The sequence below is a fragment of the Scyliorhinus canicula genome, chromosome 20 (assembly GCF_902713615.1).
Source record: "Scyliorhinus canicula chromosome 20, sScyCan1.1, whole genome shotgun sequence".
NCBI classification, from domain to species: Eukaryota; Metazoa; Chordata; class Chondrichthyes; order Carcharhiniformes; family Scyliorhinidae; genus Scyliorhinus; species Scyliorhinus canicula.
This window is the reverse complement of record NC_052165.1, coordinates 85764469-85787879: the sequence shown is the minus strand read 5'-3', so window position 1 is coordinate 85787879 and position 23411 is coordinate 85764469. Positions and strand designations below refer to the sequence as shown.

Genomic DNA, 23411 nt, shown 5'->3' with positions numbered 1-23411 from the left:
ACCGTCTCTCTCACACACACACCGTCTCTCTCACACACACACCGTCTCTATACCCACACACGTCTCTCTCACACACACCGTCTCTCACCCACACACGTCTCTCTCTCTCACCACACACCGTCTTCACCCACACACCGTCCTCTCTCACCCCACACACCGTCTCTCTCTCACCCACACACCGTCTCTCTCTCTCACACACACACCGTCTCTCTCACACACACACCGTCTCTCTCACACACCACCACACCGTCTCTCTCACACCAACACACCGTCTCTCTCACACACACACCGTCTCTCTCACACACACACCCGTCTCTCTCACACACACACCGTCTCTCTCTCACACACACACCGTCTCTCTCTCACCCACACACCGTCTCTCTCTCACCCACACACCGTCTCTCTCACCCACACACCGTCTCTCTCACCACACCACCGTCTCTCTCACCCACACACCGTCTCTCTCACCCACACACCGTCTCTCTCACCCACCACCGTCTCTCTCACCCACACCGTCTCTCTCACCCACACACCGTCTCTCTCACCCACACACCGTCTCTCTCACACACACACCGTCTCTCTCACACACACCGTCTCTCTCACACACACACCGTCTCTCTCACACACACACCGTCTCTCTCACACACACACCGTCTCTCTCACAGACACACCGTCTCTCTCACACACACACACCGTCTCTCTCACACACACACCGTCTCTCCACCCACAACCGTCTCTCTCACCCACACCGTCTCTCTCACCCACACACCGTTCTCTCCCCCACACACCGTCTCTCTCACCCACACACCGTCTCTCTCCCACACACCGTCTCTCACCCACACACCGTCTCTCTCTCACCCACACACTGTCTCTCTCACCCACACACCGTCTCTCTCTCTCCACCCACACCGTCTCTCTCTCACCCCAACACACCGTCTCTCTCTCACCCCACCGTCTCTCACCCACACACCACGTCTCTCTCTCTCACCCACACCCGTCTCTCTCACCCACACACCTCTCTCTCTCACCCACACACCGTCTTTCTCACCCACACACCGTCTCTCTCTCTCACCCACACACTGTCTCTCTCACCCACACACCGTCTCTCTCTCTCACCCACACACCGTCTCTCTCACCCACACACCGTCTCTCTCACCCACACACCGTCTCTCTCTCACCCACACACCGTCTCTCTCACCCACACCGTCTCTCACCCACACACCGTCTCTTTCTCTCACCCACACACCGTCTCTCTCACCCACACACCGTCTCTCTCTCTCACCCACACACCGTCTCTCTCACCCACACCGTCTCTCACCCACACACCGTCTCTCTCTCACCCACACACCGTCTCTCTCACCCACACACCGTCTCACCCACACACCGTCTCCCTCTCACCCACACACCGTCTCTCTCACCCACAGACCGTCTCTCACCCACACACCGTCTCTCTCTCACCCACACACCGTCTCTCTCACCCACACACCGGCTCTCTCTCTCACCCACACGCCGTCTCTCTCACCCACACCGTCTCTCACCCACACACCGTCTCTCTCTCTCACCCACACACCGTCTCTCTCTCTCACCCACACACCGTCTCTCTCACCCACACACCGTCTCTCTCACCCACACCCGTCTCTCTCACCCACACACCGTCTCTCTCTCACCCACACCGTCTCTCTCACCCACAGACCGTCTCTCTCTCACCCACAGACCGTCTCTCTCACCCACACACCTTCTCTCTCTCACCCACACACCGTCTCTCTCACCCACAGACCGTCTCTCACCCACACACCGTCTCTCACCCACACACCGTCTCTCTCACCCACACACCGTCTCTCACCCACACACCTTCTCTCTCTCACCCCACACCGTCTCTCTCACCCACAGACCGTCTCTCACCCCACACCGTCTCTCTCTCACCCACACACCGTCTCTCTCACCCACACACCGTCTCTCTCACCCACACACCGTCTCTCTCACCCACACACCGTCTCTCTCTCTCACCCACACACCGCCTCTCTCTCTCACCCACACACCGTCTCTCTCTCACCCCCACACCGTCTCTCTCACCCACACCGTCTCTCTCACCCACACACCGTCTCTCACCCACACACCGTCTCTCTCACCCACACGCCGTCTCTCTCTCACCCACACGCCGTCTCTCTCTCTCTCACCCACACACCGTCTCTCTCTCCTCACCCACACACCGTCTCTCTCTCTCACCCACACACCGTCTCTCTCTCACCCACACACCGTCTCTCTCACCCACACCGTCTCTCTCACCCACACACCGTCTCTCTCTCACCCACCCGTCTCTCTCTCACCCACACACCGTCTCTCTCACCCACACACCGTCTCTCTCTCTCACCCACACACCGTCTCTCTCTCTCACCCACACACCGTCTCTCTCACCCACACACCGTCTCTCTCTCTCTCACCCACACACCGTCTCTCTCTCTCACCCACACACTGTCTCTCTCTCACCCACACACCGTCTCTCTCACACACACGTCTCTCTCACACACACCGTCTCTCTCACCCACACCGTCTCTCTCTCTCACCCACACACCGTCTCTCTCACACCCACACACCGTCTCTCTCTCTCTCACCCACACACCGTCTCTCTCCCACACACCGTCTCTCTCTCTCACCCGCACGCCGTCTCTCTCACGCGCACGCCGTCTCTCTCTCTCACGCGCACGCCGTCTCTCTCTCTCACGCGCACGCGCGCTCTCTCTCTCTCACGCGCACGCCGTCTCTCTCTCTCACGCGCACGCCGTCTCTCTCTCTCACGCGCACGCCGTCTCTCTCACGCGCACGCCGTCTCTCTCACGCGCACGCCGTCTCTCTCTCACGCGCACGCCGTCTCTCTCTCACGCGCACGCCGCCTCTCTCTCTCACGCGCACGCCGCCCTCTCTCTCTCACGCGCACGCCGCCTCTCTCTCTCACGCGCACGCCGCCTCTCTCTCTCACGCGCACGCCGCCTCTCTCTCACGCGCACGCCACCTCTCTCTCTCACGCGCACGCCGTCTCTCTCTCTCACGCGCACGCCGTCTCTCTCTCTCACGCGCACGCCGTCTCTCTCTCTCACGCGCACGCCGTCTCTCTCTCTCACGCGCACGCCGTCTCTCTCTCTCACGCGCACGCCGTCTCTCTCTCTCACGCGCACGCCGTCTCTCTCACGCGCACGCCGTCTCTCTCTCTCACGTACACCAGCTGCCACTTCGTGTTCCAAGGCAGACTCAGCCTGCGGCCCTGGAGCGCCAAAGTAGTCCCCCCACATTGGCCGCTCGCGGGCTGTGGACCGCCTGCCCACAGTGCTGCCAGCCCCGAATTAAGCCCTCCCTGCCCTCCGTTCGGCTCTCCGCCGACTGTTGTAGCCCCAGACTGAGCCCACAGCCGTCACTTGAGGTTCCTGAATGGCTGGGACATGAGTCACACGCCGTGGGGAACTCGGCTGGTTGGGGTCGGAGCATCGTGAGGCGGGCCTCAGGTGATGGCCTGAGGCGGTGGATAATCGGTGCGGCGCACTCCTAGTCGCTTTTCTTGGGGGGAGAATTCAGAAGCCGGCGCCGCTCCCGATTTTGGTGTCAAAATGGATTCTCCACCCTGTCGCCGCACGGTGTGGGTGTGAGTCTCGCACATGCACACACCGCGTTTCTCTCTGACACACACACACACACACCGCGTTTCTCTCACACACACACCGCGTTTCTCTCTGACACACACACACACACACACACACAGCGTTTCTCTCTGACACACACACACACACACACAGCGTTTCTCTCTGACACACACACACACACACACACACACACACAAAGCGTTTCTCTCTGACACACACACACACACACACACACACACACACACAGCGTTTCTCTCTGACACACACACACACAGCGTTTCTCTCTGACACACACACACACACACACCGCGTTTCTCTCTGACACACACACACACACACCGCGTTTCTCTCTGACACACACACACACACACACACACACACACAGCGTTTCTCTCTGACACACACAGCGTTTCTCTCTGACACACACAGCGTTTCTCTCTGACACACACACACACACCGCGTTTCTCTCTGACACACACACACACCGCGTTTCTCTCTGACACACACACACACACACACACACACACACACACACCGCGTTTCTCTCTCACACACACACACACACACACACACACACACACACCGCGTTTCTCTCTGACACACACACACACACACACACACACACACACCGCGTTTCTCTCTGACACACACACACACACACCGCGTTTCTCTCTGACACACACACACACACACACACACACACACACACACACACACCGCGTTTCTCTCTGACACACACACACACACCGCGTTTCTCTCTGACACACACACACACACACACACCGCGTTTCTCTCTGACACACACACACAGCGTTTCTCTCTGACACACACACATCGCGTTTCTCTCTGACACACACAGCGTTTCTCTCTGACACACACACACACACACACCGCGTTTCTCTCTGACACACACACACACACACACACCGCGTTTCTGTCTGACACACACACCGCGTTTCTGTCTGACACACACACAGCGTTTCTCTCTGACACACACACACACCGCGTTTCTCTCTGACACACACACACACACACACACACACACACACCGCGTTTCTCTCTGACACACACACCGCGTTTCTCTCTGACACACACACAGCGTTTCTCTCTGACACACACACAGCGTTTCTCTCTGACACACACACACACACACATACACCGCGCTTCTCTCTCTGAAACACACACACACACACACACACACACACACACACACAGTCGGCTGGATTCTCCGATGGGCGACGCTGAGATTGGCGATCAGCCCATTAATCCATTTTTATGCTGGAATTGGGCGCCGCCCTTTTTCCGATACTTCGCCCCCTCGAAGAGTATGCCGCATACTGTCGGGACTGCCTCAGGATGCCACCATAGGCCCTCCCCCGACGGGCCGGGTCCCCGACGGGCCGGGTCCCCGACGGGCCGGTTCCCCGACGGGCCGTGTCCTCTATCGCGTGTCCTCTCAATTTTCGGCGACCTCGCACGGCAGCTGCGGGCTGTGTCCAGCGCTGCCGCCGTTGGTGGGGAGCCGTTCCGCTGGCGGCGACGGCTTAGGTGGGGATTGGCCAACTGGTGGTGGGTGGTCCAGGGGTGTTACAGGGGGGGCAGTCTTTGGCAGGCCGGGTGCAGCCGGTGCCATGTTGTACCCCACGGCCACTGCCATACGCATGCACGGCCATGGACCTGGCCATTCTGCGTCGGAATTGGCAGATAAATTATGTGGCGTGGCTGCCGGGTGGAGCAGCGGTGGGGGGCTGGTGCCGAAGTTTTGGTCGTAAGACCAGACGAATCCTGCGGAAGGTGCGGAAAGGTTAAAAACCTGCCTTCGCACAAAATCCCTTACCTGGAGATACCGGAACCCATTCCCTCCCGGCAATTCAAACTCGTCCTCCAGATCCTCCAGACCGGGAAAGCTCCCATCAATAAACAGATCTCCCAGTCTCTCAGTACCCGCTCTCTGCCACCTCCGAAACCCACCATCCATCATCCCCGGCACAAACCAGTGATTACCACAGATTGGGGCCCACACCAACGCTCCATCCACTCCCATACGCTTCCGCCATTGCCCCAGACTCTCGGAGCCGCCACCACCACCGGGCTTGAGGAGTACCTGTGCGGAGTCTGCACATCCTCCCCGTGTGTGCGTGGGTTTCCTCCGGGTGCTCCGGTTTCCTCCCACAGTCCAAAGATGTGCAGATTAGGTGGATTGGCCATGCTAAATTGCCCTTAGTGTCCAAAATTGCCCTTAGTGTTGGGTGGGGTTACTGGGTTATGGGGATAGGATTGAGGTGTTGACCTTGGGTAGGGTGCTCTTTCCAAGAGCCGGTGCAGACTCGATGGGCTGAATGGCCTCCTTCTGCACTGTAAATTCTATGTAAATCTCTCTCTCTCTCACACACACACACACACACACACACACACACACACACACAGTCTCTCACACTCATACACACACTCACTGTCTCAGACACGCACACCGTCTCTCTCATACACACACTCTGAATGTCTGTCTGTCTCTCTCTCTTTCTCTCTCACACACACACCATCTCTCACACACTCACACACACACCGTCTCTCTCTCACACACACCATCTCTCACACACTCACACACACCGTCTCTCTCTCTCACACACTCACACACACCGTCTCTCTCTCTCACACACTCACACACACCGTCTCTCTCTCACACACACCGTCTCTCTCACACACACACCGTCTCTCACACTCACACACACACCGTCTCTCTCACACACACACCATCTCTCACACACTCACACACACACCGTCTCTCTCACACACACACACCATCTCTCACACACTCTCACACACACTGTCTCTCTCACCCACACACACCATCTCTCACACACACACACACACACACACCGTCTCTCTCACACACACACACGTCTCTCACACACACACACCGTCTCTCTCACACACACACACACCGTGTCTGTCGGTCTCTCTCACACTCACACACACACACACACCGTCTCTCTCACACACACACACACACACACACACACACACACACACACACACACACACACACACCGTCTCTCTCACACACACACACACCGTCTCTCTCACACACACACACACCGTCTCTCTCACACACACACACACCGTCTCTCACACACACACACTAACACCGTCTCTCTCTCACACACATCGTCTCAGTGGGGCTGTTTAGCTCAGTGAGGCTGTTTAGCTCACTGGGCTAAATCGCTGGCTTTTAAAGCAGACCAAGGCAGGCCAGCAGCACGGTTCAATTCCCGTACCAGCCTCCCCGAACAGGCGCCGGATTGTGGCGACTAGGGGCTTTTCACAGTACTTTTCACAGTAACTTCATTGAAGCCTACTCGTGACTAAGCGATTTTCATTTCATTTCTCTCACACACACACCATGGGGGCGATTCTCCGAGTCCCGCGCCGGGCCGGAGAATTGGTGCAACCGCGCCAGGCCGCCCTGACGCAGAGACGCCTCCAAGGTGCGGCGAATCGGCGCCATTTGCGCCGGTGCGTTTGGCCGAATCTCCGAGCGGCCGTGGCGATATGACAGAGTCCCACCGACGCCGTTCACCCCTGGTTGCTGCCAGCGGGAACTCTGCGGGAACAGCGGGGGGGGGGGGTGGGGGGGCGGTCCTTCACCGGGGGGGACCTCCGATGGGGTCTGGCACGCGATCGGGGCACACCGATCGGCGGGCTCCCCCCCCCCCCCCCTACTTTCTGGCGCAGCCGGCTCCTGAACATCGACTCCATGTTGAGTCGGGGCCGGTGCGCTAAAGAAGTCCCCCGCACATGCCTGGGTTGGCGCGGCGCCCATTTGGTGCCGCGAAAGAAGGCTGGGGCGGCGTGAACCGCTCCAGCACCGTGAATCGGTCATGCCTGATTCGCGCCGTCGTGAAACGCGACAAACGCTTGGGCTCCATATTGGAGAATCGCACTCCCATCTCTCACACTGTCTCTCTCACACGCACACACACCGACTCTCACACTCACACACACACCTCACACACTGTCTCTCTCACACGCACACACACACCGACTCACACACTCACACACACACCTCACACACACTGTCTCTCTCATACGCACACACGTCGACTCACACACACTGTCTGTCTCTCTCTCTTTCTCTCACACACACCTCACACACTGTCTATCTCACGCACTCTGTCTCTCTCTCTTTCTCTCTCTTACACACACACCCACCTCACACACACTGTCTATCTCACGCACACTCTGTCTCTCTCTCTGACACGCACACACACCGACTCACACACACTGTCTCTCACACACACACACACACACCAACACACGGTGTCTCTCTCTCTCTTTCTTTCTTTCTCTCTCTCCCTCTCTCTCTCACAAACCCACACCATCTCACACACACAGTATATCACACACAACATACAATCATCAGGAGTTGAATGAATAGATGCAGAAAGCCTGCAGATTTTGTTTTGGCAGGAAGATGTACAGACTGTGGGCAGTTACAGTATTGAGAGTAAATTACCTGTCTCTCTCTCGGAGGAGACCTGTGCGTTCTCTCAGTGTTGTGTTGTTTACAGTCTGGCCACCTGCTACCCTTGGGCTCTTCCACAATACCCACGGTGAGCAAGATGTTTAATACAGCTCGGCTCCTCCTGCTGTTCCTGTTCATCGCAGCTCTAACCCTGCAGAGCGTCCAGAGACACCCATGTGCTCTCTTAGCCACATAAACGCAGCAATACCTGAACATTATAATTCCCATCTCCACATAACTCAGCCAACAATTCACGTGTACTCGATATAGACCCCACGTATACACAGCAAACAATTTGTGTGTACTCGACATAGACTCCACATATACATAGAAACAATCCATTTGTAATCTGCATATATTCCACATATACTCAGCAAACAATTCACGTGTATTCAACATATACTCCACGCATACACAAATACTCTGTGTCCTCCCCCAACACTTGCCGCGCACTCCACATTAAGTTCACATACAGCCCACCGGATTCTACCTATAATCCTTAATAATAATAATAATAATAATAATCTTTATTATTGTCACAAGTAGGCTTACTTTAACACTGGAATGAAGTTACTGTGAAAATCCCTGAGTCGCCACACTCCGGCGCCTGTTCGGGTACACAGTGGGAGAATTCAGAATGTCCAAATCACCTAAAAGTCTTTCGCGACTTGTGGGAAGGAACCCGGAGGAAACCCACGCCGACACAGGGAGAATGTGCAGACTCCACAGACAGTGACTCAATCAGGGAATCGTACCTGGGACCCCGGGGCTGTGCTGCCCCAGACTCGACGCTGCAAATAACGCCAATTGCCATGGCAGAGGACGCGGCATTTGTGATTGTGCGTTCATTCAGAATTGTCAGGAGGCTGTGTGTGACTGGAGCTGAGCCGCTCCATTAAAATGGCAGTGTCAGCACTGTTGAATTGTAAACCGAACAGATGGTGTGGAGAGAAATAGGAGGCGTGAGGAAGTCTGCCAAAATGTAGCTTCACAGCACCGAGTCAGACTCCATCTGGGAACTGACTAATTACAGGGTGTAGTTCTATAAAAAGAGCTTCCATGCTCACAATCAGTGTGTATTGGTGAGGAAAGGAGAGGAACAATCCACAATAATAATAATCTTTAGACAATCAGCATACTGATTGGGGGTGGAGGGAGCTAACGCAATAAATAGCTCTTGGGAACAGGTCTGACGGTTAAATAAAACGGGATTCCATCTCTTTATAAATCCTCTGGTATTCTTTCAAAGGCAAGCTGTACGAAAAAGTTCAATCCGAATGTGAGAAGTTCAAAATAAACCGGCGATGTGGAGGGTTTAACGCTCTCGCTCGGGGAGAGAGAGTTCAGTCCAATGTATCTAACCTGCCCCGGGAGAGTTTCCCTCAGAATCACAGAACCGTTACAGCAACGAAGGAGACCGTTCACCCCATCATGTCCGTGCTAGCTTCCTGCAGGAGCAGCTGAGTCTCTCTCTCTCTCTCTCTCTCCCCCCCCCCCGGCGCCCTGGCAATGTTTCCTCGTCACATAATGGTTCAGTTCTCTTCTGAAAGCCATGATTGAATCCACTAACGAGCATTTAAAGCTCATACTAGATCAAAGGAGGTGGAAAATAACACTGCCACAGAGAGCTGTGAGCCCGAGGATTGAGCGGATGTTTAATTCAGCAAAGGCAGACCAAGGAAAGAGAGTAGACAGAGATATAAAAACATTGTGAATGTGTCTATTGGGATATAAATAGGATGACAAAAGTAAACACGGGCCTATTAGACACAGGGACAGGTGCAATGGGTCCATTAGACACAGGGACAGGGGCTGGTTTAGCACAGGGCTAAATCGCTGGCTTTGAAAGCAGACCAAGGCAGGCCAGCAGCACGGTTCAGTTCCCGTACCAGCCTACCAGCCTCCCCGAACAGGCGCCGGAAAGTGGCGACTAGGGGTTTTTCATAGTAACTTCATTGAAGCCTACCTGTGACAATAAGTGATTTTCATTTCATATAATGGGGAATAAGAGATTGGCAGAAATACTAAACAAACAAATTTCACTACTGAAACGCAGCGAAAGCATCAGCTAATTTGCACACGGCAATGCCATGGTGATCAAATCATTTTGTGATAAAAGCAAATTACTGCGGATGCTGGAATCTGAAACGAAAGGGAAAATGCTGGAAAATCTCAGCAAGTCTGGCAGCATCTGTAGGGAGAGAAAAGAGCTAACGTTTCGAGTCCGATTACTCTTTTAATTTTGAGATGTTGATTAAGGACGGAAATGGGTCAGGACACGGGTCAAATCCACTCATCGGGAATCACATAGTTCAGTCTTTCAAACTTTTGTTTAAGAGGGGGAAAGATGCAATGCACATATTGGGTGCAGACTGCAGCCAGACCCTTTGTGCCGTCTTCATCTTTATGAAAACGGAAAATCCAACCTCTCACATGTGGTCATTGTGAAGGGCAAGGGCAACAAAATGCATGTTTGACTCAGCCCTCTATACACCTGACAGATGCTACACCAGAATGCTGACAGCCTCATGGGCTGTTGGTAGTGTTTTTAATGTGGTATTACAGGCCAGTCCTTTAATTTGGTGTCAGCTCTAAGTTATTAACTGACTCCAGAGTCTGAACCTCAAAATACAATTTTCACCCACCTCTTTCAAAATCTGAAACTTATCCTCTCGTTTGCCAGTACTTCACTGCATAAACACACATGGGCTTTGCATCCTTATTTGCATTGGCGCAATTAACAAAACCATACCTCAAAAATCATCTTTATACTGCTTTGCACCCGAGTTACGTTTCTTCTTTGCAGACTGTTAGCCAGAGGCCTTGGAGCTCTGTACAAAGCTAATAGCAGCACATCTTGAGGGTGCTTTTGCTAACGCTGTTGGGGAGGGTTTAAACGAATGTGGCAGGGGGATGGGAACCAAATGAGGTTAGTGGACAGTAAGGAGGTAGTAACTAAAGCCTGTAAGGAACTAGATCACAAAGTCAGCGTGACTAAGGGGAAGAGTAGGCAGGGAGCAGATGATGAGCGCAAAGGGACTGGTGGTCTGAGGTGCATTTGTTTTAATGCAAGAAGTGTAGTAGGTAAGGCAGATGAACTTAGGGCTGAGATTAGTACCTGGGAGTATGATGTTATTGCTATTACTGAGACTTGGTTGAGAGAAGGGCATGATTGGCAACTAAATATCCCAGGATATTGATGCTTCAAGCGGGATAAAGAGGGAGGTAAAAGGGGTGGAGGAGTTGCATTACTGGTCAGAGAATATATCACAGCTGTGCTGAAGGAGGGCACTATGGAGGATTCGAGCAGTGAGGCGATATGGGCAGAACTCAGAAATAGGAAGGGTGCGGTAACAATGTTGGGGCTGTCCTAGTTAGATCCACATTTGATATGTGGGAGGCTTTTAAAGGGAGGTTGATTAGATTGCAGGACAGACATGTCCCTGTGAAATTCAAGGATAGAAATGGTAAGATTAGGGAACCATGGATGACAGGTGAAATTGTGAGACTAGCGAAGAGGAAAAAGGAAGCAGACATAAGGTCTAGGCGACTGAAGACAGACGAAGCTTTGGAAGAATATCGGGAATGTAGGACCAATCTGAAACGAGGAATCAAGAGGGCTAAAAGGGATCATGAAATATCTTTGGCCAACAGGGTTAAGTAAAATCCCAAAGCCTTTTATTCATATACAAGGAGAAAGAGGGTAACTAGAGAAAGGGTTGGCCCACTCAAGGACAAAGGAGGGAAGTTATGCGTGGAGTCAGAGAAAATGGGTGAGATTCTTAACGAGTACTTTGCATCGGTATTCACAGAGGAGAGGGACATGGATGTTAAGGTTAGGGATAGATGTTTGATTACTCTAGGTCAAGTCGGCATCAGGAGGGAGGACGTGTTGGGTATTCTAAAAGACATCAAGGTGGACAGGTCCCTAGGTCCGGATGGGATCTATCCCAGGTTACTGAGGGAAGTGAGAGAGGAAATAGCTGGGGCCTCAACAGATATCTTTGCAGCATCCTAAAACACGGGTGAGGTCCTGGAGGACTGGAGAATTGCTAATGTTGTTGCCTTGTTTAAGAAGGGTAGCAGGGATAATCCAGATAATTATAGACCGGTGAGCCTGACGTCTGTGGCAGGGAAGCTGCTGGAGAGAATACTGAGGGATAGGATCTATTCCCATTTGGAAGAAAATGGACTCATCAGTGATAGGGAACATGGTTTTGTGCAGGGAAGGTCATGTCTCACCAACTTAATAGAATTCTTTGAGGAAGTGACAAAGTTGATTGATGAGGGAAGGGCTGTAGATGTCATATACATGGACTTTAGTAAGGCATTTGATAAGGTTCTCCATGGAAGGCTGATGGAGAAAGTAAAGTCTCATGGGGTCCAGGGTGTACTAGCTAGATGGATAAAGAACTGGCTGGGCAACAGGAGACAGAGAGTAGTAGTGGAAGGGAGTTTCTCAAAATGGAGAACTGTGACCAGTGGTGTTCCACAGGGATCCGTGCTGGGACCACTGTTGTTTGTGATCTTCATAAATGACCTGGAGGACGGTATAGGTGGTCTGATGAGCAAGTTTGCAGGTGATAGGGGCCTCATGGTAGCATGGTGGTTAGCATCAATGCTTCACAGCTCCAGGGTCCCAGGTTCGATTCCCGGCTGGGTTACTGTCTGTGTGGAGTCTGCACATCCTCCCCGTGTGTGCGTGGGTTTCCTCCGGGTGCTCCGGTTTCCTCCCACAGTCCAAAGATGTGTGGGTTAGGTGGATTGGCCATGCTAAATTGCCCGTAGTGTCCTAATAAAAGTAAGGTTAAGGGGGAGGTTGTTGGGTTACGGGTATAGGGTGGATACGTGGGTTTGAGTAGGGTGATCATGGCTCGGCACAACATTGAGGGCCGAAGGGCCTGTTCTGTGCTGTACTGTTCTATGTTCTATGATACTAAGATTGGTGGAGTTGCAGATAGTGAAGGGCACTGTCAGAGAATACAGCAGAATATAGATAGATTGGAGAGTTGGGCAGAGAAATGGCAGATGGAGTTCAATCCGGGCAAATGTGAGGTGATGCATTTTGGAAGATCCAATTCAAGAGCGGACTATATGGTCAATGGAAGAGTCCTGGGGAAAATTGATGTACAGAGAGATCTGGGTGTTCAGGTCCATTGTACCCTGAAGGTGGCAACGCAGGTTGATAGAGTGGTCAAGAAGGCATACAGCGTGCTTGCTTTCATCGGAAGGGGTATTGAGTACAAGAATTGGCAGGTCGTGTTACAGTTGTATAAGACTTTGGTTCGGCCACATTTGGAATAGTGCGTACAGTTCTGGTCGCCACATTACCAGAAGGATGTGGATGCTTTGGAGAAGGTGCAGAGGAGGTTCACCAGGATGTTGCCTGGTATGGAGGGCGCTAGCTATAATGAGAGGTTGAGTAGATTAGGATTATTTTCATTAGAAAGACGGAGGTTAAGGGGGGACCTCATTGAGGTCTACAAAATCATGAGAGGTATGGACAGGGTGTATAGCAAGAATCTTTTTCCCAGAGTGGGGGACTCAATTACGAGGGGTCTCTGAACGTCCACTCTATCTATCCCCTTCATCATCTTATAACCCCCTATTCAGTTGCATCTCATCCTCCACCGCTCCAAAGAGAAAAGCCCTAGCTCCCTCAACCTTTCCTCATAAGACCTATCCTGCAAACCAGGCAGCATCCTGGTAAATCTCCTCTGAACCCTTTCCAATGCTTCCACATCCTTCCAGTAATGAGGTGACCAGAACTGCACACAATACTCCAAATGTGGTCTCACCAGGGTCATGTACAGTTGCAGCATAACCCCGTGGCTCTTCAACTCAAGCCCCCTGTTAATAAACGCTAACGCACTATAAGTGTTCTTCTCGGCTCTATCCACTTGAGTGGCAACCTTCAGAGATCTGTGGACATGATCCCCAAGATCTCTCTGTTCCTCCACATTCCTCAGAACCCTGCCATTTGTACCCCCTCTGGCAGGAGTCAGTCAGCTGAACCCTGGGATGAGGAATATTGAGTAGACTGGATTTATATTCCCTGTGTTTCGAAGACTGACCAGTTGAGGGCGGCACAGTGGTTAGCATTGCTGCCCAACAGTGCATACTGTGTGTATGGAGTCTGCATGTTCTCCCCGTGTCTGCGTGGGTTTCCTCCGGGCGCTCCGGTTTCCTCCCACAGTCCAAAGATGTGCAGATTAGGTGGATTGGCCATGATAAATTGCCTCTTAGTGTCCAAAGATGTGCAGGTTTGGTGGGGTTATGGGGGGCGGGTGGAGTGAATGTGGGAGTGGACATGGGTAGGGTGCTCTTTAAGAGGGTCGGTGCAGACTCGATGGGCTAAATGGACTCCCTCTGCACTGTAGGGGTTCTGTGGATGTGATGAAAACTAAGGCTCGCAGTCTCAGGATTGAGATGTGGAGTTTTTTCACTCAAAGGGTTGTGAATCTTTGGCATTCTGCAGCACAGAGCCATGGATGTTCAGCTTTATGTGGGTATTCCAGACACAGGTCGGGGGTATGAAGGGGTTTGGGAAATGTGGAAAGTTGGAGTTGATCTAGATCAGCCATATTGAATGGTGGACAGGCTCGAATGGCTGAACAGCTCTCCTGCTCCTGTTTATGTTCCAATGGTCTGTTTCTGTGTTGTTCCATGAAGGTTGTTGTCTGAATTTATCCAGTGCCTAATGGTTTGGAGTTGGTGACCTGTAACTCTTTCTGTGGCAAGTCAATCTTGACATGAATTCATCGCTTGTTCCATGGACCTCAGTGTCCTGCACACACTTCATAATCCTTTCCTCTTGTCTCACATCCTCCCACACGAAGATCAACACAATATAGAAGGGTTACCATCACCATTTTATAAACTCTGATCTGTGAATGGGATCCAATTCGGTTAGTGAAGCCAAAACGAAGACACGGTGGGTGGGATTCTCCATTTCTGAGACTTAACGTTGACGCAGAATTCGTGGACTTTCACGACAGCAAAATTGCCTCCGAGCCTGGATCGATTCAGCAACTGTTAAGGGGTTAGCACCAACGGCACGTGGAACACAATCGATTCCAATGAATAAAGGTGCGAATTCGCCGCGTCTGTGATTGACGCTCGGGAGGCTGACAAGCTGCAGCCCCATATACACATTACGCTCCCCACACACACACTCATCCCAGCCAACAAGATGGCACTGGTTGTTCTGGTGCGCGCCCATACAGCTGATGGGTCGGCTGGGGCCAGGGGGGGTGCCATAGGGGGGTTGGCCTGGGGGGGGGACACCTATATGGCCTGTGCCCTTCAGTTCACAGTGGGCTGTCAGCTGAATGGCTGCCTTTCCAGCTGCGGCAATGGTATTCCATGTCCATCCACCCCGACCCCACAGCCCACCCTCTGTCCAGCCCCCGCTCCTCGCCCCGACCCTGGCAGAAGCCCCCCGGCCAGCACCACAACTGTCAGCAAACTATGGCAATGTTGGACGCTTTCCGTACCCCCCCCTCTCTCCTTCAGCAGCCACGACGCCGGTTTCACGATTTTTGAAAGCACAAGTGAACCGCGTCATCGGGTACTCGGCCCATCGGATACTCGGCCCATCGGATACTCGGCCCATCGGAGGCGGTGTTTTGGGCCAGAGTTTAGAGAATCCCGTGTATCGTGGAGTTCACCTGCCCCACAACTTTTAATACATTGTGGTATGGGGAGCATACGGCTCACTCTACAGGTGTGGGGCAGCAGAAAATGGACCCGTGGCTTTTTAAAACAAAACAATGTTTATTCTATGAACTGAAGTTAACCTTTTTAAAACATACAGTGAATATTTTAGCAACCAGTAAATCAAATACACCCCCCAAAGAATACAACACTAAATAACCTGTATGCTGTCCTTTTAACATCCAAAAGACTTAACAAACGTTCAAACAGGAGCACATTAGATTTATATTCAATACTGAGACCTTTTTACAATACTGAGTTCATCCAAATGATCCATAGGTAGTTTTTGATGGCAGAGATAACAGCTGTGCAGCTCACTTTTAACTTCAGATTCAGCTCACTGGAAAACACAGACACACCCAAGCTTTCTCAAACTGAAAGTAAAAAGCAGAAGTGGAGCTCAGCTCCACCCACACTCTGACATCACTCCAGTAACATGAGTAGCTCCGTTTCTTAAAGGTACATTTCTTAAGCACCCATTTCTTAAAGGGTACTCTCACATGACAGGCGGAGCATCGTGGAAGCCCTGGAGAAAGCGGGTCAGGCCTGCTAATGTCGTGTAAACGGTGTTCACTGTGCGTTCTGGACCGCATTGACGCCGCTGTCGCGGTGACGGCGAATTGCAATTTGGCATCAAATCATTGCCAGAACCTATTCTCCGCCCAATCTCGTTTTGCGATTTTGCCGTCAGCCAACGGAGAATCCAGAGGTTTTCATTATTGGAAACTTATTTGTTTGTTTAGTCTCTCAATTCTCCTCCCACTCAGCCAGTGTGCCAGCCATCCCCTATATATCAATGCTGGAAGTCATTTAATATCCATCTCTTCACATTAATATGTAATTGACATTAACAACATAACAATGCAATTTGACAAGACGTCAACAACTTTTGTTTCTCGCAGAGTATCTTTCTTAATCTGCCAAAAGTAGCAGAAGTAACTCGCGTTGTCTGACACTAACCTGCCAAGATTTCCACCTGTTGAGCTGCTTCCTACCAATGGTAACACGTGCATCTTCCTGATTCTTATAGAACATGACCCTCACCTTATTTGTGCTAATCCACCAGCCAGACTTTCCAAACTCCACACACACCTTATCAGCTAGTCTCTGAAAATCTGATCTAGATGTTGCTATAAAGGTCAATTGTATCAATAAATCGTGGATGTTTGTTTCAAATCTTGCTCCATGTGAAAACTCCTCCAACTCAGTGGACAGATGCGACAAGACTCATTATGGTTTCCAGTGCGAGGTTAAGAAATCAGGAAACAGTTACATCCTTCATTCACTTCAACGCTGCCACTGTGGCTTCACAGCTCCAGGGTCCCAGGTTCGATTCCCGGCTGGGTCACTGTCTGTGCGGAGTCTGCACATCCTCCCCGTGTGTGTGTGGGTTTCCTCCGGGTGCTCCGGTTTCCTCCCACAGTCCAAAGATATACAGGTTAGGTGGATTGGCCATGCTAAATTGCCCCATCGTTTCCAAAGGTTCCGGGGATAGTGAGTGGGCCTAGGTAGGGCGCTGTTTCGGAGGGTCGGTGCAACTTCGATGGGCCAAGTGGCCTCCTACTGCAATGTAGGGATTCCAGAAACTAAGTTGGTTTCATATCTATTCGAACACTTGTTGATTTGTTGCAGATTTCGATCAGGTCTCACAGTTTCTCAGGGAGTCTCTACATGTTTAAGGCACCCCTTCTGTCAAAGGTTTGGTTAAAATCTGTCGATTAATATATGTACTTGATAAAGAAAAAGAGTTGCAGGGCTCTGGGAAGAGAGAGCAGGGGATTGGTACCAATTAGACAGCTCTGTCAAAGGCACACTGGGCCGAATGGCCTCCCTCTGTACTGTATCATTTTACAAAGCTGTTGTAACAATGAATGTTGTGTTCTCTCCATTTCTCTGAAAACTGTCCCATCAGAGTTGACCTATTGAACCAGTGTGTTCTCCATCCTGCACCAACTCCTCCATATTCTCTCCTGATTCTCCTGCAGCTGCTTCCTCGGTAAACGCTGCTTTCTCTTGGCTGCTGTTTATTGACGCTTGATTTTATTGCATTTCCCCCCGACTTCAGCGATGATGTTCACCAGCCTTTGCTTCATTGACCGAATGTGTCCTCAGCCAGCTGAAAGACGCTGGAGTTACATCAGCAAAACCTGCAGCCTTCCTTCCAGGACTGACTCTGCTGGGCAAAGGGGGGGATTGCTGCAGAGACCCTTCGCCCACCATGCTTTCTCCATTGGATAGATTCTTTAAAACGGTTACTCAGTTTCTTCCTCATTACGAGTTGATCCTTAGTTCCTGACCATTTGGGGCGTCGACTGCTGTTTCTCTATGTTTGTAACACCCACTCGGCTTTCTTATCGTCTGATACAAAGCTTGTTTTGTTTCTTCAATCTGATCTACATTGCTTCTTTATCCAGTCTCTGCTGCCCCTCTCCTCTCTCAATCCGCCTGAAGCTGTCCTCGTTTTGAGACAATTCCAGCTGCGTGGCAGATACACATCTCTATTTCTTGGTGTTTGTTATTGAGACTCAAAGAACAAGGTGTGGAGGGGCGGGAGGGACAGCAGGGGTTCCCGCCTGATCAGGCACCGAGTGCCTCTGAAGGGGGGGAGCAGAGGAAGGGGCCCCTCAATTGGTCATTCATGAGGGCCTGAATTGGCAGTGTGGCGGGACGGCCAAACAGGAGTCTTCATGCCCTGGGCTTCATCAAGGTATAGGCAGGAAGGTGGCAGGACGATCAGCCCCAACCTCTCGCCCGACTCAATGCCCTCCCCATGCCACGAGAGAGGGCCGAGGAAACCGCCCCAGGCCTCTCTAATGACGTTTAGAGCCAAGCCATTTATTGCAGGTGCGTCATGCATTCAGGTTTTTGATTTCATTTTTTACTACTATTCCCTGCAAGGACCTGACTCGCTGATGCACAATTTATATTAAACTCTCTGCCCACTCTGTGTGTCTTTACCTGCTGTTCTGTTGATTCAACTTTTCTCATTAGATTTCTAAATCTCCATTTATCCTCGCTCGCGCCCCAAAATAGTTCAAGCTCCATCCAAAGATCTCGTTACATAATTGGTCAGGACTCTGGTCCCAGCCAGCTCTAAGTGCTAATGTCAGTGCTGCATTAACCATAACTCCCTCTTCCCCACAACACTCTTTCAACCATTCGTTTAATTCCCTAATTTGTTCAATTCCCAATTGACTCCGGTAACTCTCCAGTGATAATTACCTTTGAGGTTCGACATTTTAATTTGGTCTCTAAGTCCTCAAACGCACAAAGAGAAAATCATTCGTAGTGATGCCTATGTCATTGGTCCCTATGGACACCATGACAACTGGATCCTCCCCCTGCCACTCCTAATTAATCTTTAACTACAAGGAGATGTTGTTAAACCTGGCACCAGGCAGGCAACACGCCCTTCAGAATTCGCGGACATGGATTCAGAGAACAGTATCTATCACCCTGACTACACTGCCCCCTGTCAATATTACCAGCATTATGAGTGCACTTTGCCTCGGCTCCTTAAACATTCAATGGGGAGTTACACGAGTAAGAGTTTGTCCAGTGCGTTTCAGTAGTAAGAGTTTGTCTGGTGAGTTTCACAAATAAGAGTTTGTCTGGTGAAATTCACAAGTAAGGATTTGTCTGGTGAGTTATACGACACGAGTAAGAGTTTGGTGAATTTCACGAGTAAGAGTTTTTCTGGTGGGTTTCACGAGCAAGGATTTGGTGAGTTTCACGAGTAAGGGTTTGGTGAGTTTCACGAGTAAAGGTTTACCTGGTTAGTTTTGCGAGTAGGGGTTTGCTGAGTTTCAATCGTAAGAATTTTTTGGGTGAGTTCCATGAGCAAGAGTTTGTCTGGAGAGATTCACGAGCGATTACTGAACTTCAAGTGTCAGAGTTTTTTGGTGAGTTTTATTAGTAAGTGTTTGTTGAGTTTCAAAAGTAAGAGTTACACAAGTAAGAGTTTGTCTGGTAGGTTTCACGAGTAAGGGTTTGGTGAGTTTCTCGATTAAGGGTTTGATGAGTTTCATGAGTGAGGGTTTACGTGGTTAGTTTTGCGAGTAGGGGTTTGGTGAGTTTCAATTGTAAGAATTTTTTGGGTGAGTTTCATTAGCATGAGTTTGTCTGGTGATCGTCATGAGCAAGAGTTTGTCTGGAGAGATTCACGGGAGTTTGCTAAATTTCAAGAGTAACGGTTTTTCTGGTGAGTATCATGAGCAAGAGTTTGGTGAGTTTCACGAATAGGAGTTTGCCTGGTGAGTTTCACGAGTAACATTTTGCCTGGTGAGATGTAATGGTAAGATTTTGTGTGGTGAGTTTCCTGAGTAAGAGTTTGGTGATTTTCAGAAGTAAGAGTTTGCCTGGTGATCTTTATAAGTAAGTTTGTCTGGTGATCTTTATAAGTAAGAGTTTATCTGGTTAGTTTCAACAGTGAGATATTATCTGGTGAGTTTCAATGGTGTAACTTTGGTGAGTTTCATGAGTAAGATGATTATGTTGGGGATAGGATCAGTAAGTTTGGGGCTGGCAGGAAGATTGGCCGGGTAGTTAACTGTGGTTGAGTGTCTTGGGTTACAGGAAGATATGGCGGATAGAACATAGAACATAGAACATAGAACGATACAGCGCAGTACAGGCCCTTCGGCCCACGATGTTGCACCGACATGGGAAGTCAAAAACTAAAGGCCATCTAACCTACACTATGCCATTATCATCCATATGCTTATCCAATAAACTTTTAAATGCCCTCAATGTTGGCGAGTTCACTACTGTTGCAGGATAAGTGGTAGATGTAATTTAACACTGAAAAGTGTGAGGTGATACACTTTGGAAGGAGTAATTTGACAAGGAAATATACTATGAAAGGTCTGACACTGGGAAATTCCAAATAACAAAGAGGCCGTGGCGTGTTTTCTGAACGCAAAAGGCAGGTTAATAGGCTGGTGAAATGGCATATGGGAAACTTGGTTTTATCAAATGGGGTATAGGTTACAAAAGCAGGGAGGTCACGTTGGAGCTGTACAGAAGTTTGGTGAGGCCGCAGCTGGAGTACCGTGTGCAGTTCTGGCCGCCACATTACAGGAAGGATGTTATTGCACTGGAGGAGATTCCCCAGGATGCTGCCTGGGGTGGAATGTTTAAGTAATAAAGAGAGGTTGGACAGGCTTGGGGTGGTTTCTCTGGAGCAGAGAAGACTGAGGGGTGTCCTGATTGAGGTGTCCAAGATGATGAGGGAAATGGACAGAGTTGGAGGGCCAGTTTAGCACACTGGACTAAATCGCTGGCTTTGAAAGCAGACCAAGGCAGGCCAGCAGCACGGTTCGATTCCCGTAACAGCCTCCCGAACAGGCGCCGGAATGTGGTGACTAGGGGCTTTTCACAGTAACTTCATTGAAGCCTACTCGTGACAATAAGCGATTTTCATTTCGTTTCATTTCAGTTACGAAGGACACAAGTTCAAAGTGAGAGGTTTAGGGGGGAGTTAAGAGAGTGGTGACGGTCTGGAATGCACTGCCTGGGAGGGTGGGAGAGGCGGGGGTGCCTCACATCCTTTAAAAAGTATCTGGATGAGTACTTGGCACGTCATAACATTCAAGACTGTGAGCCAAGTGCTGACAAGTGGGATTAGGTGGGCAGGTCAGGGCCTTTCATGTGTCGGTGGAGACTCGATGGGCCGAAGGGCCTCATCTGCGCTGTAGTATTCTGTGATTGTGTGAAGAGTTTGTGTGATGTGTTTCAATAGTAAGAGTTTGTCTGGTGAGATTCCATAGTAAGAGTTTGTTTATACGTTTCTATAGGTATGTAAAGAGAAAAAGATTAATAAAAACAAATGTAGGCCCCTTTCAGTCAGAAATGGGGGAATTGGGGCAGCACGGTGGCGCAATGGTTAGCACAGCTGCCTCACAGCGCCGAGGAACCAGGTTCGATCCCGGCCCCGGGTCACTCTCCGTGTGGAGTTTGCACATTCTCCCCGTGTCTGCGTGGGTCTCACCCACACAACCCAAAGATGTGCAGGGTTGGTGGATTGGCCACGCTAAACTGCCCATTAATTCGGGGAAAAAAGAATTGGGTACTCTAAATTTCTTTTTAAAGAAACAGGGGAATTAATATCAGGGATCAAAGGTGGCACAGTGGTTAGCACTGCTGCCTCACAGCTCCAGGGTCACAGATTCAATTCCGGCCTCGGATGACTGTCTGTGCGGAGTTTGCACGTCCTCCCCCTGTGTCCGTGGGTTTCCTCCGGGTGCTCCGGTTTCCTCCCACAGTCCAAAGATGTGCAGGTTAGGTGGATTGGCCTTGTTAAATTGCCCTTTGTGTCCAAAAAGATTAGGTGGGGTTACTGGGTTATGGAGATGGGGTGGAGGCCTGGGTTTAAGTGGGGTCCTCGTTCCAGGGGCGGGTGCCGAATGGCCTCCTTCTACACTGTAAATTCTCTGAGTCTATGAAATGGCTGAGGAACTAAATTTGTACTTTGCTCTGTCTTCACAAAGGAAGACATGAATAATGTGCCGGAAGTTCTGAGAAGCACAACTTTCAGTGAGGAGCTGAAGGAAATTTGTACAGTAGAGAAATGGTTTGGGGGCAATTAATGGGATTGAAGGCAGACAAATCTCCAGGGCCTGACAATCCTCATCCCAGAGTACTGAGGAAGTGGCCCTAGATTGGCAGGTAGTGATTGGGGGAAGTACTGCAGGGATCTGTTCTCGGACCCCAAATGTTCACATTATATATTAATGATTTGGACGAGGGAACTAAATATATTATCTCCAGATTTGCAAATCATACCAAGTTGGGTGGGAGGGTGAGCTGTGAGGAGGATGCAGAGATGCTTCATCAGGATTTGGACAGGTTGAGTGAGTGGGCACATGTATGGAAGATGCAGTATCATGTGGATAAATGTGAGGTTATCCACTTTGGTAGCAACAATAGGAAGGCAGATTATTATTTGAATGGTTGTAAATGGAGAGAGGCGGACACTCAGCGAGACCTTGGTGTCCTCGTGCATCAGTCACTGAAAGTAAACGCGCAGGTACAGCAGGCGGTAAAGAAGGCAAGTGGTATGTTGGCCTTCATAACGAGAGGATTTGAGTATCGAAATAGAGATGATTTACTACAATTGTATAGGGCATTGGTGAGGCCACCACACCTGGAGTATTGTGTACAGTTTTGGTGTCCTTATCTGAGGAAGGATGTTCTTGCTACGGAACGGTGTGTATCAAAGATTTGCCAGGCTGATTCCTGGAAAGGGAAATCATGCTTGACAAATCTACTAGAATTCTTTGAAGATGTAACGAGTAGAGTTGACCAGGGAGAACCGGTGGATGTGGTTTATTTAAACTTTCAGAAGACTTCCGACAAAGTCTCACATAGCAGATTAATATGTAAAGTTAAAGTGCATGGGTTACTTTGATTTGATTTATTATTGTCACGTGTATTAGTATACAGTGATAAGTATTGTTTTTTGCATGTTATACAAACAATGCATACCGTACATAAGGAAGGAGAGACTGCAGAATATAATGTTACAGTTATAGCAAGGTGTT

General features: G+C 50.4%; 1 protein-coding gene across 1 annotated transcript in view; it reads left to right on the top strand.

Moving 5' to 3' along the window:
• LOC119955277 (F-actin-monooxygenase MICAL2-like) overlaps positions 1-23411 on the top strand; it is a 201203-nt gene that overhangs the window by 75964 nt on the left and 101828 nt on the right. The window lies entirely within an intron of this gene.